The sequence below is a fragment of the Phascolarctos cinereus genome, unplaced genomic scaffold (genome assembly GCF_003287225.1).
Source record: "Phascolarctos cinereus isolate Bilbo 61053 unplaced genomic scaffold, phaCin_HiC Scaffold_4;HRSCAF=312, whole genome shotgun sequence".
Lineage (NCBI taxonomy): Eukaryota > Metazoa > Chordata > Mammalia > Diprotodontia > Phascolarctidae > Phascolarctos > Phascolarctos cinereus.
The window spans coordinates 352,442,885-352,461,206 of NW_027555847.1; the positions used below are offsets into that span (position 1 = coordinate 352,442,885).

An 18,322-nucleotide genomic window follows, 5' to 3' on the forward strand; every position below is an offset into this window, starting at 1 on the left:
TGTTGATACAGTGCACATGTACAGTTTAAGCTACAAATAAGAAGGGAAAAGTATTTATAAAGGATATATGGGAAAGGAGGACATTTTTGTTATGCCTACACGTATAATATAATTTTGTGCTTGTGCATACACACATATATGTAGTATGTCTTCCGCATTTGTGCCTATGCATAAATACATTTGCATAGATTTATATTACAAACCCACCGAAAACACACACTTCTTTAAGCTCATCCACTTCTGAAACGAGGTGAATTGTCCTTCAAAGGGGTAGAGCCTCTTTAAAGAATCTAATTGCATTCAATAGGTGCGAGATCCCACTTCACTACCCAGAACGTCAGAATTCCAGACAGCTTTTTGTTGCAAGAGCCACATACAGCCCAAGGCTGAACTGATTTGCCACATCACCTTGAGCTGCAACGGAGCGGTTCAAGTTGTCCTCAACTCCTACCCCCGAAGCTCTTACCTGAAATGTTGCTCTGGGCCTAATCGAGCCCCTAATATAAATCTCTCTACCAAGAGCTAGCTATGCTGCTTAGATTTTCCCCTGCCCCCAGCTAAGTCCCAGCGCCGCAGGGAACGAGATCCTCTGGTGGCTTAGGCAGGAGTTAATAAACAGTTAAGTTTGGAAGACTCAGCAGACACGTTGAGGGGGAGTAACCAAGCTGGAGCAGCAAAAACATCCACAGCGCATTCCTGGGGAGTCCTCAGCTGCCAGCATCTGATTAGAACCATATCTCTCCCTGGGAGTGGCTAGCTCCGCTCGGGAGTCTAGCGTACAACCGAGTATTTAACCGGCCCGCGGGGTTGACCAGTCCGCCCGGCGGAGGGTTTGGGGAGCAGCGGGAAAAGAAATCATGCTCGGAGCCGAAAGGAGTTAGTTTGTGAGTAGTTTGGGGGTTTTTTTCCCTCTCTTCCTTCCCTACCCTGCTCTCTCTCCGTTTTCACTTCTTGGAGGTCCGGAGCTGGGCTTGGGCTCGGGTTTTCCGGCCCTCCTGGGAGCGCAGGCTGTGGGGAGCGAGTTGAGCAAGAAGACTGACGACGTGCGGTGGGAGCGGGAGGTCGTGTAGCCTGGCATTGAGACTGGGCTGGTGGTGAATGAACTTACCTTCGGAGCTCGGGCTTAAACCCGGCTGTGCGGAGAGGGAGAGAGGGACGGAAGAAAACTGACACCGAATTTCTGACTGCCTTTTCCAGGGAAGGGGAAGGCGGACGCCGGCAGCTTTTAGAAAGCCACCGTTGTTGGTGGTAGTTTTTCCTTCCTTCCGATGACTGCCTAATTAGCTCCCCGACGTGTTTGTTTTTGCTCGCTGCCTAACAAAGAGGGAGGACCTGGTTTGTGCTGCTCTGGGGCTGCCTAGCTAGGAGTGACAAGCGCGGGGACTGAACATTCTTGAACTTTGTCTCGCTCTCTTGCGCTGCGGTCGTTCCTAAGACAATAGCTGCCGAAGGTACTGGACAGACTAGTTGGAAGGCTTGAAGCAGCCTGGCCGCCGCCGCTGCCGCAGCCTCCGGGATGGGGATGGCGCTGAGGCCGTGGGCTCTCTAGGCTGGAGAGGGCAAGTGGAGGGGGGACGGAAATGGAACGGGGTTTAAAAAAGGGGGGGGCTCGTCAGCCAGCTATAAATGTAACGGTTTTCACTGTTACTTGACATTAGGTGTCTCTTTTTAACATCCCCACAGGCTACGGCGTGCTTTCTGCCTTCGATTTTAGAGCTCAGAACTTTGTTGAGATTATTATTTTTTAATGACTGAAGCCTTAACTGGAGGGAGGGAATTCTGGCAATCCCTCACAAATTAAACCTGAGATCCAGAAACTAGCTTCTCTACGCCAATGAATAACTTTAATATGGCAGAAGGGAAGGCAGGCAGTGACTGGGTGGAGAAGGGGGCTTAATCTTAGGTTTTAAAATATCAGTATTGCCATAGAAATTCCTTGATGTGGCTTCTTGGCCCCTGTCACCGTGGGGGAAGAAACAACCAAGAATAGCCAGGACAGAACCTAAAAAATGTTGAGAGAAATCATACCCCAAGTAACGGATTAACTGTCTTAAGTAGCTTTTCTTAGAATAAATGACATGTAGTATGCTTTTCTTACAGTTTCTCCAACATAAGCTTTCCTGCCCACATTGGAAAGAACATGTGCCAGGTTGTTGTTTTTTCCCCGTTCCTCTTTTAAAATGGAGAGACTGGGAGGAGGACATATATAGAAACCATCAGACAATTGCTGACACTTGGGATCTAAGACAAGCATCTTACAACAGAAGCCTTGTCATGACTCCACATTTATTTGTTCTGGGTGCTGTCACTACTCTGAAATGGGTTTCAATCACAAGGAGGGAGATAAAATTTCATGGAGCTTGAAAATACCGGAGATCTTTGCAGCTTCTTCCTTAATCCTTTTTGAGAAAAGGAGGAGGGAATTTGAAGAAGAACAACATTGATACTCAAAATTAATAAAACAAAATAGGCTAGTCAATCTTCTTCTAAGAAGGCAGAATGAAAAGATTACTGTGCAGTGTAATAGTGAGTCCCTTTTAAGGTAGATGCTCTTTGTTGATGACATCCTCTATTAGGTTTTTCTCCCCTTAAAATTCAAGTATCTTTATCTTAAGTTAGATTTGACATCTTTCCTCTGAAGTTGTAGGTAATTTTTTCCAAATTCTTCAATACTCACCTACTCCTTTAATCTCAAGTATGTGTGTGTGGCTTTGTGTGTGTATGTTGTGTATGCATGTGCAGATGTATGTAACTGTACCTTCCTCCCTACCCCAGCTAATCTAACTTTCTAGAGCAGTTAGGCCTAGGTAATACCCTATATCTTACAGATATGGTAGGGGTGGTGTTACAATGAAGTTAAATGACTTGTTTAAAATACAACTACTGAAGAATAGACTTTGATGTTATAAAATAACTGCTGGGCTCAAGACCTAGTTTAAGATTGAAAATCCAAACTTCCCTACAGTTGCATCTGCTAAGCTCTGTTACAAATTCTGGCTGTGTCACTTACCTGTATGACCTTGGGTAAGTCACTAAATGTCCTTGGCCCTCCATTTTCCTGGGTTGTAAAATGAGGGAAATGGACTAGATGACCTCTAGGTCTGTGATTCAGTGGCTTGCATCACTCTGTTCCTTTACATTCTCAGTGGCTTCTCAGACAATTTGCTTTTATGAAAGGGATGCTGATGACTTCTGGGTCCTGCTGACTGGCTAGCTGGCAACATTATTGGGCTACTAAGTCATTCCTCCCTATGTATCACCTAGAGATCAAGAGAAGGCAGGAAAACACATGCTTAGCAGTTTGGGTTCTGGCTGGCAATATGTTTTGGGGAGACTTGGGCCTCTTCACAAGGCAGTGACTATTTTTTTTTTTATTCCTGTCACTTGGTGTTGGTAAATTTAAATTTAGCACTACCAAACTGCTTATCCTTCATGGGTTTAGCTTGTGGCTACAATCTCCTCTACACTAAATCTCAGTCTTTCAGACTTTCCCTACTCTGGTCTTGTTTAGTGGCAAAAACTAAGATATTGAAATACTCAGCCATTTGAAGGGAAAAGCTCATTCCTGAGACACTCAGCAGTGGTTGGACATTGCCCTACTGGTCTTTAGAACAAAGCTGGAGAGGCTTAGGGCCTGACTGACTTGGAAGACTGAACTGTTTGCTGCAGAAATATGCAGTTGTCTGTCCCTCTGAGTGAACATAAGCAGAACTGGCAATATGAAACACCTGAGTTACAGAATGTGGTATTTTAAAATGCTCTCTGGCTCTGCAATGTAATACTAAGCTTGAATTGCAATTCCAGAGTTGGAAGAAAGTCTCAACCAGAAATTTAAATTAGCTATGATGGTAGGGGTTGGTGTGCTTTGGATAGATTTGCTGTTTGTTTGTTTTTAAATAGTGGATTTATACTCAAAGAAAACTAAGGGATGCATTAGGAGCCTGAGAAGTCAAGCATTGTAATCTACTAATGAAGTGAGAGGCTGTGGGAGGGGGGGATGCCTTTTGATTTCAGGGTGGCTAAATGGCCACCATAGCCATTGGGATCATAGAATCCTAGATTTTTTTAATTTAATTTAATTTATTTAATTTTTTAGAGCTGGGAGGAACTTTAGAGTGCTAGATTGAGAGTGAAAGGATGTATATTCAAATCAAAGCTCTGCCTTTGTGATTTTGGGCTGGTTACAGTCTCACTGGGCCTCAATTTCCTTCTCTGTAAAATAAAGGGATTGGACTGAATAACCTCTAAGGGACTAAGATCCTTTCCAGCGCTATATAATTCTATGAACCCCTTCATTTTAAATATAAAGAAACCATGGCCCGGAGAGGATAGCTTGTCCAAGGCCATCTACCTAGACCATGGCAGAGCTGAGAAACTAACCAATGTCATCCAACTCCAAATCCATTGCTCTTTCAGATGCATCATGTTGTCTCTTAATCTTAATGCATCTATCTTAATGCAGTAAGGATCACGTGTCAGTACCTGGGAAATAAGAAAGGGAGTATAATACAGGCAAACTCACTGGAACAGGTATGGAGCAAGAAACCAACCACTACCACCACCCCACACACTACACACTATAGAAGTAAATAAAAGCCATTCTTTGCAAAATACTCATTTTATTGAGGCTCCCTAATTAGGCATTACATATCGCTGAATGAAGACAAACATCCAAACATTTTAATACAAACAAGGCAAGCAGATTTGTCCTTCCCCACACTGGTACAGATCAGACAAAAAGTCTCTCTGCTTGGGGTTCAAAGGACTCTCCGTGGCTAAGTGATCTTTTCTACTTATATTTTGCCAAGCTACTTTTCTTCCATATGTCTACCTCTATAACTATGTACAAAGAAAAAAAAATCCCTTCTCCAAAAACCTGCATTGGATGGAAAGAGTAAAGAAACAGGGGACCACCCATATTAATTGCAGTGACTAGGCTAGCCATCTGTGGAGTGACAGGCTGCCTACACAGCAGGGCACGTGGCCAAGGATAGCTCCTTTTCATGCATCCCTTTCTGAGCCTTGAAGAAAGCCTGTTACTCCAGAGTCAGAGGGAGTCTGAACAAATCACTTCCTGACCTAAAATGAGAGTGACACTTTTGGCAAGGGGAACTAGAATCTCTGTTCCCCTGTTCCACTCCCCCTCCCCATCTCCTTTGTTTTATTACTCTTCATATTGTTTTTTCCCTTTCTAATAGAAAATCTTTTAACAAACAAGAAGGAAAAGATCACCTACAGACTTCTGGGACCAAAATTAAAACTGGCCCAAAAGAGAAAGGGCCTTGGGGCTAAGCCCTACTTCCATAATTTGTACAAAGTGTCTAATGACTTAAATGCACCCTTAGCATTCGCCTTAAAGACATGGGTGCTTAGGAGGAGCAGCTAGGTGCATGCTTTACATTTTGGAGTCAGGCAACAGGTTAAACTATATTGAAGGTATAAGGAAGCAAAAATCTGAAAGAACTAGAGCTGAGCCAAGAGTAATCTCTGGGAGAAGGTGGGAGAGTGACTTCCCAGAAAATTAGGTAAGAGAGGTTTTCAAGTTCAGGGAATTTTAGTGATGTGTCCTTAACTGGCCCCCTCTAATTGGTTAAAGCTATTGCATCACACTCAAGCTGGTGAAACTGGCTGTGTCACTCAGAAGTAGAGGTGTTACAGCCTCTATGTTACTCCAGTGATTGGTGAACTATCCCAAAGCACACAACTTAATGCAACCTGACTGCTTTATCACGTTTCCAGCATTGAAATCTTTTTCACTTTGCTTTTTTTTTCCTTTGTGGACCAGCTGCAACACTTAGCAATACTGACTGACTTTACTTCTAGGGAGAGAACAGACTGAGAGAAAGGGACACCAATCTTGTTAGGAAAAATGCCAAACAGATGAGCAATAGCCCTATGTGGGATGAGAGCAGCAAACTGGGTGAATTTAGATCACTTAAAAATGATGAGGCAATAAAAGGTGCATTTAAGGTGCTGGTTATTTTAACTTAAATCTAAAATAAGCCTGAAACTGTACAAACCACATATTCAATCATTGACTTTTACCTCCTCTCTTTCCTTTCCCCTTTCCCCTTCACTTCTCTGTGGTGGCATATCTCTAGCTCTAGGGGAAATGTGTCATTTCATTTCTTAGTATTAGAGGTGCCAGTGCCTTATTTCTTCTTTAGGAAGTTTGTGGGGGAGGGCAGTTCACAATATGTATTCAATGGTATGGTTTTAGCTTTTTGGGGAGGTGACAAGAAAAAAAGTTGTAAACTAGATTCATATTTCAGTTGACACAGGGAACTCCATATTAGAAAATGTCCTCTACTGGTAAAGATTGGCATCTGTTCTGTCTTAAAGGGTTGCCTGGAGTACTGAGAAATCCCATGATTTTCCCAGGGTCCCACAAGCTAGTACATGTCAAAACTGGTACTGAAATTTGAGTTTTTCTCTCTGTGTGTCTCTCTCACCTACCCCCAGAAGTTATTGACTCTCATATGCAATGATATACTTCTTTAAAGTTTGCATAGCACAGTATTCTTGTCTCCATTTTATAGAATATAGATGCAATATTTAGTAAGTTTCAAGAAGGATTGAGACCTCGATTTTGATGATTCCAGTTCGTGTGTGTGTGTGTGTGTGTGTGTGTGTGTGTGTGTGTGTGTGTGTGCAAACCCTAGGAAAAGCACAAGTTTGGGAGCCAGAGAAACAGGGGTCAGATCCCAGTTCTGCCCCGTATTATCTGTGTGACCTTCAGCAACTCACCTAACCTCCTAGAGCTCCAGCTCTTCTCATCTGTAAAATTCAGGGGTTGGGCTGGATGACCTCTAAGTTTTCTTCCAGCTCTAAATCTAAGATCTATGACCTCCAGTAGAATAGATAACTAAATCATGATCTCTAATCTGGTTTCAAATATGCTTTGAGGGGGAGGGGAAAGGGCAGAGTTTGGTTGTTTTTTTTTTTTAAAACAAGAGTGGTAGTATTATAATAGTCCAAGAAGAGTCGTAAGACCAACTCATTGCTTTCTCCTGCCACTGGCTAGTCTGTGTGTCCTGGGACAAGTCATTCAGTTATTCTTCCTGCATCATCAGCAAAATTAGTATAATACCCTGTGTACCTCACTGGGAGACACGAAAGAATGTATATGAAGTTACAATACAAGCCAAAAAGGTAAGGTTTTTTTGTTTTGTTTCATGAGTATTCTGATTCCTCATATCAATAAGGATAATTACCTACAGGTGGTATTCCATGTTAAAGTGTGGTACATTAGGAAATGGGAAATCTGGACAAGTTGGCTTTCCTAGAGAACAATCAATCAGTCTCATTTATTATCATGAGCCAGGCACTGTGCCTGGCCTCCAGGATTGTGCCCCCAGGACTGGGGATACAATTTAGACTAACCACTCTATGGGGAGTAGGGAACAGAATATTTCGATGTGTCCAAATCTGTTTAAAAACAAGGCTCTGCTAGAGTTAAAAAACACCAGGCATGCCTGGCATTCCCAATAGACTTTCCACTATTCCCCTCACAGTGGCAGCTCACGTTCAAGCAAAGATGGGAGATGTGCCAATTTCATACTCCATCAGCTCTTGACAATGTAGGAATGGCAGACAAGAGACTCAAGTAGGTGTCCAGATTAACTAGTTACCTTTCCTGGAATATTTGATATTCAATTCAACAAATTCTTCTTAAGTACCTACACTGTTCAGAGCATGGTTCTAGCAGCTAGAGAGATACAAAGTGCAGAAATTTTATGATCCCTGCCTTCTTGGCACTTATGAATCTAAAGTCTAATTGCTAGTTCAGCTGTCTTTGCAGGCTATTCCTACTACAAATTTCTTGTTTCTTATGTGTGATTTAATCATTTCTTTTGAATGGTAACTAAACTGAGTTTCTTAGCATTATACAAAATAATCTAAGAATCTTGCTAAACACCTCACCCCCCCAAAACAAAAACCTCCACAAATCTTTGGACCTCTTCATCACACTTCCAAAGGGGAATAAAGCATTCACAATTAGAACATTGATTGTAAACCCCATTGAAGTCAAGGATAATGGCCTAATCTCTTCCTCTCCCCCCAGGTTCAGCACCATGCTTAACAAATGATTGTTGAATCAGTAACTTTCATTACCGAATACCTAATGACTCCAGTCTCCAGTTGCAATGATTTGGGGAAGAATATGCTCTTTACTCTCCAGTAAACACATCAAAATTAAAAACTTCCATTTTTCAGATGATTTAGATCATCTGATGCTTATCCACTTATCAACCTCATTCCTTGTGGCTTCTCTCCTTGGTCTCATTGTCTATTGATTATAACTTTTTTTTTGTATGTCATGGACCCTTTTGGCGGTCCGGTGAATCCCAACTTATTCTCCCATTATCCTCAGGATAATGTTTTTAAATGAGTAAAACACAGAATATCCCAAAAGAAACCAATTATCTTGAAGAATAATTACTAAAATATAAAAAATATTTTTTTTAAGTTTACAGACTTCAAAATAAGGGCTCCAGGTATAAAGACTTTTGAAATGCGATTGGCTCCTTTATCAAAATTCTGAAATCCTCTCACTTTGGACAACATGTCATCCAATTATATACTTTCCATTGTAGTCTTTGAAACTTACTAAAGCATAATCTAAACAGTTATCAACTCTTCTTTTTTTTCATGATTTTTCTTTCTCTTTGCTCTACTTCTTAATATCATCTTATGAGAAAATAGTTGTGACACATATAGAAAACAGTGAGTTTTCATTTGGTTTCAGGTATCTTGATCTTATTTATAATTTGTCAGTTTGCCTCCATGAATTTGTTGACAAGAGTGTTAGAAGCCCCTTGTGGCTAGCCAATGTACAGGTACACAAGTAAGTGGTTTTGAGGGGAGTTTTTTTGTTTGTTTGTTTGTTTGGATTTTTTTTGCTTTGCCCAAAGAGAAGCCCCACATCAAGGCTTTCTCAGAAGTTTAAACCTTCAGATATACCCAGAAAGTAATGCCAACAAATCTTCTCCCCTTTGAAAGCATCTAGCAGATGTCCAATGACACTAGGCTCCTTAAAGCAGTGTGTCTTGTTAGAAAACAGGAATTCAGCTTAATGTAACCTCTGTTTAGCTTCCTGAATATCAGTATAGACATGAGTGTTGCATTCATGTTACTGGTTCTTCTGGAAAGCCATAATTGCTGAAAAGGCCACGTTCCTGTGAAAAGTATTTAAAAGTCTTACTGAACAAAATGTCCAGATCAGCATCTGGGATAGGAAAAATGTCTTAGACAATAATGATACTTACATAATATGGCAACTTACTATCTATAAAATTTCTTCTGCAGCCTACTAATGATGTATACCCATTCAACCAATATGTGGAATATCTCTTTCACAGAGACCCCATGCTAGTGATGGGAAGAGATATATGACATGACCCACAGCACATAGTATTTTGTTCAAGTGCTAAGTGACTACTATTAGCCTAAAGTGTTATAAGACTACAGACACAAGAACTCACTTTTAGCTGGGATACTCAGGGTGGTAGCATTTGAATTGGGTTGAAATCATGATTTCAATAGGGGGACAACATCAGGAAGTCCTGGCTGCCAATCTTATAACCAATACTCAGCTAGGTAATGATGGGCAACCTTTCTCAGCCATAGTTTCCTCACCTATAGTGTGAGGTACCTATAGGGACCTATACCTGTGGTTTCTTTAGCATAAGGAAATTCCAGATGAAGAAATCCCCTTTACCAATGGAATTTAGAACCTTCTCTTCAACTTCTAATTTCTCAGTGCCTTAGGGTAATTCACTAAGATTAGGCAATTTACCCACCTGTGTTCCTCAGGTAGAATTTAAACTCAAGTCTTCCTAGCTTTGAGGTCAGCTCTCTATGCACTATGAGGTTGTGAAAATGAATTCAAAGTATTGGATAAATGTCAGTTTCCTTGTTAGGGAAAAATGAGGTAGTTTGTAAATGGAATGAACAAAGAAACAAGCAAGAAAGTGCTAAAGTGTTTAAGGGATATCTAATGATTTAATTCAATTCAAGTATGAGAAGGGATCCTGGGACCATATTGGGAAGAGCTTTGAATACCAGCCTGAAACTTGTACTTAATTTTTGTTATAGTGTTGGGGAGTCAATCACTTTTCAAGCAAAGAATCCATTCTGGCTTAATGTGACATGCTAGTGTTAATAAGCCATGAACTGAAGTAAAACAGAGACTGACAGTTATATGTTCTACTGCATATTAGTTTCATGATAAAAAAGAATCTTAGTATCCAAGACCTCAATATGAAGAACCCAACCCCAAATTTACCACACTCTTTTAACTTTAGCATTGGGTTAGGTACTGCAAAAGACACATTAATAGTAAAAACCTTTCATAGCATCTTGTTTGAATCTCTTCAAATGTAAGTTTTGTGTAAAAGCCTTATCATCTCTTGTAGAATTAAACTCACATGAAATGCATATAGAAGATTCAATTTTACAACAATGGTTACAACCCACAAAAAAAAAGGTCTGGTTAGATACAAAATTAAATAACATTACTAGGGAATAATACAAAACAATAATTCCAAAATCATGCATGGACAAATACTATGGATTATGAGTCAAGAACTTGTAGTCCAGACATATCTTACCCAGAAAGGCTTCATGAAACAGATACGACTTGAGGAGGATCTTGAAGAATGTATTTGAGTTAGACATGTAGAAAGAGACCGCATGAACAAAGGCATAGGGCTATGAACGAGTATGTTCAGGAGAGCTGGATGATCCTATATGTGTTGGGACATGTGGTTCCCTAACCAGGAGGGTTTGGCCTTGAGTTAATGGGAAACTCTTGTAAGTTCTCAAGTAAGGGAGTGGAATAATAAAACTGAGGGAGGTCTTTTCCCCTCTGATTACTTTGCTATTTATTGTGAACAAGTTGTATCCCCACCTCCCCCAAGAGATTGTAAAGCTCGAGGGCAAGGATCATTTCAATTTTTTTGGTACCATCAGTACATTATAAATAAATGACACTAATAAATTGTCATTATTCCTCATAATAGGAGAAAGCAGGGAACAGGGTACAGTAAAATAATATACTGTCTCCCTCCCCCCCTCCACCCACCCAATCTATTATAGCAATCTAGGCATGAGGTGCTCAGGTACCCCAGCTGTAATGTCCTAAGGGTTTTTTTTCTTTTGAAATTTTCCTTGCTTTACTGGACAAATGTCCATGACTATTACCACCACAAAGAAAATCTCACCAAATGAGTATTTGTATGCCTGTTAGATGGCACAAGCAATATAAAGTACAAGGCAATCTCTCTGCCCTCCATGGAGGCTTCAGTCTAGAGAGAATGGCCAGATACTGTAGTTAGGTACCATGAGTGAAAGCTGAACAACCTACTATCACTTCTGTGAGGAAGAAGAGGTCACTTTGTACTAATTTAGGATAGTTAGGTTTTGTGAAGAGGAAGAGAGGTCATGTAACTATCTTAATCTGGACTAATGGATTGGAAATAGGACAGAGTTAGTAAAAATTCCATCACCTGAGTGTGCTTTAAACTCGATATTATACTTGAGTACAACCAAACAGACATTAGAAATAAGCCAAAACCATAGATTCTATTCCTCATCCCCAACCTCTGTTCTGTCTACCCCAACTAGGGACAGACCCATTTGTTTAGTATGTATCAAAAAGTTGGAACTTTAGTGTAATTGTATACTCAATGTTCCCAATAATTCTCATAGTGGGAAGAAAGGTTATAGACTATATTCCTATCTGATGCAAGGATCCTTTCCAAAATCCCTTTGCTTGAATACTTTTGGAGCTATGAAGTTCATATCAAGACAATTCATTCTGTTGTTGGATATCTCTAAGGGAGGGCACGGGGACTCTTCCTTCTATGTTAAATCAAAATCTTTCTTTTCATCTTAAATTTGCCTTCTTGAACAGAGTAACTGGTCTGCTTTCTCTTTGTGAGAGGCCATCAAATATTCCAAGTGGTCCATAACATCTTTCCTTTCTTAGCATATCCCTTGAATCCAAGTTTCTTCATTTCCATGCTAAATCTCTTCAGCTATTTCTCTTTTAATGGGTTTCTGTTCTCTTACTTGATATTTTGAGAAATGCAGATTTAGGATCATGGATTTTTTTTTAATTGAAAGTATTCAAAATACAATCTGAGGAATTAATGTATTCCAATGTTCAAGACTGTGTAATTTGCTTCTGTTCTCCTTGCCAAGGAGAATGACTTTTGTATTGGAAAGGACAGAACAAAAAATGTCTAGCAGGGAGTTGATGCCTAAGATAAGTGAGTAGGTGGTAAGCTAAGAGGTACTAAGAGGTAAGCAGATGCCTTTGATCAGTACAAGTCACCAGGCCAACTGCAGATAACCCTCTATCAGTAATATTTGAAAGACTACAGAATAAAGAAGGAACCGTAGGACTAGAGAGAACTAAATGTTCCAGTCTTACACACACACACACACACACACACACACACACACACACACAAAATTGGGGTGGGTGAGAACGACAAATCTGCAAACTATATGCCAATGAGATTGGCTTTGATTTTTTTGATTTCTGGAAAAGTTCTAGAATAGATCATTGAATAGATGGTTAGTGAATTAGTAAAGAAAGACGTGATTACTGAGAAACTATGGCCCCATCAAGATCAGGTTATATCAGCCCAACCTTGCCTCCTTTTTTTCTTAATTTTCATGGGGTTTTCAAACTAATATAGCAGTAGAGTGTCATTCTAGCAGTGACATCACATTAGGAAAATAATAATTTTAAAAAAAACAGTAATAAAGATGATAGCTAACATTTATATATAGTGCTTGCTATATGCCAGGCACTGTGCTGAACACTACATATATCTTATTAGATCCTCACTACAACCCTGTGAGGTAGGTGTTATTATTATCCCCATTTTATAGTTGAGGAAACTGAGGCAAACAGAGATTAAGTGACTTGCCCAAGTTCACACAGCTAGTAAGTGTCTGAAGTCAAATTTGAACTTGAGTCTTTCTGACTTGAGACCCACCATTTTGTCCACTGCATCATCCACACTGCTTCAGTTGGTGAGTTATCATAGGTTAACAGTGACAATCTTAAATTCTTACAGTCATTATATAGACTAACACACTCCAAGACATTCTTTTCCATTTAATTCACCCAATATACACAAGTAGATAAATCATATCAGTGTAATTTCAACTAGATTTTTAGCAAAGTGATTCACAAAGAAGTCAATAAGCATTTATGAGGCACCTAGTGTAGGCCAGGCACTTTGCTAAGGATTGGGGGTGCAAAGGCAAAAGACAGTCCCTGCCTTATAGGAGCTCATAGCTCACACACTCTCTAAGAACAAATAGGAAGTAATCAACAGAGGGAAGACATTAGAATTAAAAGAGATTAGAAAAGGCTTCTTGTAGAAAGTGTGGTTGGTATCATAAATTGACATACTAATGCTCTTGCAAAGACAGATACATGACCTAGGTGATGCTACAGTTAAATTTGGATCTAGGTAAAAGACAGAACTCCAAATGTAGTCATTAATGATTTTGTGTCCACTTAATAAGACATCTCCCATGGTGTCTCTATGGGATCTGTACTCTGAACCTAATCTGCTGAACATTTTTGTAATTGACTTGAATAAAAGCATAGATAGCCTGCTTTTTGCAGATGACAAAACTAGGAGGAATTGCTAGCTCACTAGATGACTGAATCTAAAAAGATCTCAACAGGCTAGCTAGAACATTAGGCTGAGTCTAATAAGATGACTTTCAACAAAGATAACTATACCATTGGTTAGAAAATAAAATCTATTTCATAAGTAAAAGATGAGGGAGGTATGATTAGACAGTAGTTCATTTGAAAAAAAAGTGGTTTGGGGGCTTTAGAGGATTTCAGGCTCAATATATGTTAGGAGTGTAGTGTAACAGCCAAAAAGGACAATGCAATTTAAGGCTATATTTTTTTAAAATATTAAAAATAATTTAATACATAAGTTAACATAATGTCTTTCCAAGACTTTTTGATGCTAAGAGAAAACACATAGTACCACACATACAGTGAAATATTACTATCTGAGTGTTTTGAATCTTCACCACAAATGTAATCTGGTAGAAATACTAATATACTTCAGTTCTAATTTACAAAGGCTTTATTTCCATGCCAATTACCTCAAAATTAAAATACATAAGCATTGCAAATATAAAATAGAAATTGAATTTAATGAGAAAAAACTATTTAAAGAGCTTAAAATTCACATTATACATTTGATTTTACCCTGGAATAGATTTTAACCCTTTTGCTTCTGTACACAAATATTGTAGTGACTATTTTTTAACAATCTTTGTAGGGTTAGTAGCTTTGCCTATAAATCAGCACAGAAATCTAAGACTACATTAGAGTCATAGCTTCCAGGAATAGGCTTTCTGTATTCCAGGTCTTGGGGTGAATAGAGAACTGGATATAGAAACATAAGTTCAGATCTCGCCTCAGACACTTAATACCTCTGACACCCTTGGCATATCATTAATAATAGCACCTACTTCACAGGGCTGTTGCGAGCATCACATGAGATAACTTATAGAAAGAGTTGTGCAAACCTTAAGGTAATATAAACTAACTATTATGTTTAATCTCACTCAGCTTTAGTTTCCCTATGTGTAAAATGGGGATACCTCCCAGGTTGTTGTGAGAATCAAATGTAAAAGTACTTTGCAAAGCTTAAAGCACTATTTAAATGATAATACTAATGTTTATTATTACTGTTACTGTTGTTGTTGTTGTTATAACTCTACCTTGGTCAAACTGGGTTTGGAAAGTATCATACTCTGTTTCATGCACCACTATTTTGGAAGAATGCTGAGAAGCTGGAGGATGTCCAGACGACGGGGATGGAAAGGGCCTCAGAAAGACCCTGAAGAAGTTAGGGAGGGAGGAAGGGAGGGAGGGAGGTTAATGATATGTCTTCCAAACTTTGAAGTGCTATCACATGGAAGAGAGATTGAGCATTTTCTATTTGATCCTGAGGACAAATTCAGTAGTAATGGGTTGAAGTTGGAAAGAGACAAATTTGAGAGTGATGTCAGGAGAAAATTTTTTCATAGTAGTTAGTTGTCCAAAAGTAGAATGTGCTTCCTCAAGAGGTTATTCCTTATTGGAGGTCTTCAAGCCAAGTATGTTTGTCATAGTGGGGATTTCTTTTAGGTATAGGTTGGACTAGAGGTCCCTTCCAATTCCAAAATTGTGAGCCCATAATTCACCTCAAATGTTAAGCATCTGCTTTGTGCAAGGCACTATATATAGGCAAGAATACCCTTCAAATTAAGGAAAGCAAGTTATGGAGGTTGCAGATAGACAACAATGTCTTGATAGATTTCTACCTTTCCTCACACGTTGATTTATTAAGTTAGTAAGGCCTGAAAAGTTATACCTTCTTGAGTACCTTTTGGCATAGCTAATGAACTCAATGGAACAGAAGGTATTGGGACTTGTTAACCTGCCTGATGTCTCTAGAATTTAAGACGATCAGTGTCAATAGTTTGTCACCTCCTAAAGGGATAAAATTGCTAGGAATGGAATGAAAAGTAATTCTCCATTTCAGCTGTGTGGATGGTCCTAAACACAGTACTTCATGCCTATGGGACAATGCAATTGGCAACATTTGACACAGTTGCCAACAAATTACTCTTCATTCTTATCACAAAAGTCATTAGCTACCTAAGCTACAGTATTAAGTCTCTCCACAGTGCTCTTCCAGATTGCAATAGAGCTACAGAGTTGCACTAACCAAATGTATCTTCATGCTTTTAAGGCTAAGTGAATGTGAAGGTCTGGTGGTATAATTTGACAGTTGAGGAGATAACAGAGCTCTCATTGCTGTATCTTGCATCTTCCTTTAATTAGTGCCTATTGGGCTGAATTTTTTACTTAGCAATAAAGGAAAGTAATCTTTTTGCCAGTGCTTCCCTCTGTTCATAAGAATCATCCATAAATCAGTGGAAACAGGTAGATGCCCTTGTGTCCCACCAAACTGGGAAACTATAGGTAACAGGTGAAAACAGCATTAAGGAGCAAGAGGTAGAATTTCCCTATTTGCAACATCACATATTGGGAATCAGAACACTTACAATGGAAAGTTTCAGCTTGACCTAGACTTTTTTTTCTGGGGGGGGGAGTGTACTTAATTAATTAAACAGCTCTGTCTAAGCATGCCTTCAGTAAGGTAATTTGTAATAAGCAACATACATATGCTTTCCTAGTTTATGTCAACTCTGGGCTTGGGAAATGAGATCTCCAGGTGATCATCTCTTCAAGACTCTTATCTGGCACATCTAGGGGAGCAGACTGTTGTGGTTATTCAGTCCCCATGCAAATTAGCACGATCATTCAAATTCTCTGGCAGCTAGGAAACTTTTTTTTTCTTCCTCTCAAGGGGACATTAGCCACATCACTTTGGTAGTAATGTGACACTGTCAGATGTTGGAATGCCATCTGAGCTTCTACTATGTAGGCAAGGGCTTTGACACTGATCAAACATGACTTCAAACTCTTGACTGAAATGAAGGAATCTATAATAATTTCCCTTATGTTGTAGAAATGATTTTCTTTTGCGTGCTCTGAGTTTCATTGATATTACTTTTTCCCCCATCAATACTACTCTTACATTTTGTTACAAGATGGACTGCCTTACCAAAGATTATTTACTTTTGTATGTGTATACACTTTAGTGAAAAATTCATTTGGTGATTTGTTACATTTGTGACTCATGTTACTCAGCCATCTGTTCACTTCCAATGTGGGTGTTATTTAGCACCTCAGGACCTCAAGGTCTAATGAAGATGATTCTGCTTTAATAATAGATACAAAATACAGCCACCAAATATGAATTTTTCACTTCTTAGACTGAACAGAAGCAAATGTATTTGTGTCCTTTTTGACTTCATTCTTCCTATACATAGCACTTGGCTCTCTTCCCTACTTGAAAACCTGACCATATGATATCCTGGAAAGGGTGTTTTAGACACATGGTAAAAGGTTTTAAAACTTAGAAGAGCTGATATTTTATCCTAAAAAAGAAGAAAGGGCCACTGGAACTCATTGATCAAGACAATGACATAGTCAGACCTGTACTTTGGGAACTTCAGTTTGGTGATTCTGTAGAAGGTGGATTAGAGGGCAGTGGACTGGACACAGGGAGATCAATTAGGAGACTGAAATTGTTTAGGTGAAAGGTGAAGAGGTCCTGAACCAGGGTGTTTTAGTGTGGATGTTTTAGTAAAACAGAGATATTTTAGAGTAGAATTGACAGAATTTGGCAACTTCACAGGATGTGGGGTGGGAGGAAGGGTTGAAGATGAGTTCCAGGTTGTGAACAGGGGTAATTTGGAAGGAGAATGGAGCAAGAAAGTTAAAAGGGGAAGGAAAAGATAATGTATTTTGTTTTGGACATGTTACATTCAAAATGCATATGGGGCAGCTAGCTGGAGCACTGAATAAGCAATTTGTGGTGCAGAACAGTTCAAGAGAGACCAGAGTTGGAGATACAGATGTGGAAGTTGTCTGCAAAGAGATGATCGTTGAACTCATGGAAGTTAATGAGTTTACCGAGATGTGGGGTGAGGTGGGAAATACGGCACAGGATAGAGCCCCACAATTTATCTTGCCAATCTTAAATCCTACTGTTCTTTCATATGAACTTTGCTCCAGACCAGTCTGATTATCCTTACCTACCTCCTACTTCCCAAAACTTATGTTATAGGTAGTGACACCCAGGTCTTTGTCTGAAATGCATTTTCCCCTCCTACCTAGGTGGATAGGCCCCAGTCTTCAAAGTGAGCACAATGATTACCATTTACATCACACTTTTAGGCTTATACTTTCCTCCCAATTAGCTTGTAAAGTATATAGCACAAGTATCATCTCAATTTAAAGATGGAGCCATAAAACCTAATTTAAAATATTTTGCCCAGGCCTCCTTACTCTTCTAGCACTTTTTTTTTCTGGTTTATTGCCCCAGTGCTCTCTTTCCAACCCTTCCACTTCATACTAAGCTCAATCTCTTTTTGAACTTTGTAGCCCATCTTGCATAATTTGCCTGACTAAGCTAAAGGCCTTAGGGGTAGGTATTCATCTTTGAGGAGTGGGGGAAGAGGCTATCAGGTGCACTGACTTGATATTTACTGAGGAAAGTCTGTTTTCATCTTCCTGACATATTCATGGACTAAAAATTGAGCTCATAACTGAAAAAGTTGTTGCCTTTTGCATTTAACGACTTACTTTTTCAGCTCCAACCCCTCCAAGTACAATGTAGTAAGCTTCTTGACGATAGGTACTGGGGTG

At 39.5% G+C, this 18,322-nt stretch overlaps 1 protein-coding gene across 3 annotated transcripts in view; it reads left to right on the forward strand.

The window, feature by feature from the left end:
• Positions 1-685: 685 nt before the first annotated feature.
• Positions 686-18,322, forward strand: part of DAB2 (DAB adaptor protein 2) — a 63,800-nt gene continuing 46,163 nt past the window's right edge. For 2 of the 3 annotated variants that reach the window (XM_020996181.2, XM_020996189.2), the window contains exon 1: positions 686-884. The gene's annotated coding sequence lies outside the window, so the exon portion shown is untranslated. Of the gene's footprint in view, positions 885-1,355; positions 1,452-18,322 lie in introns of those variants that run through there. The other variant, XM_020996184.2, reaches the window with a different exon arrangement.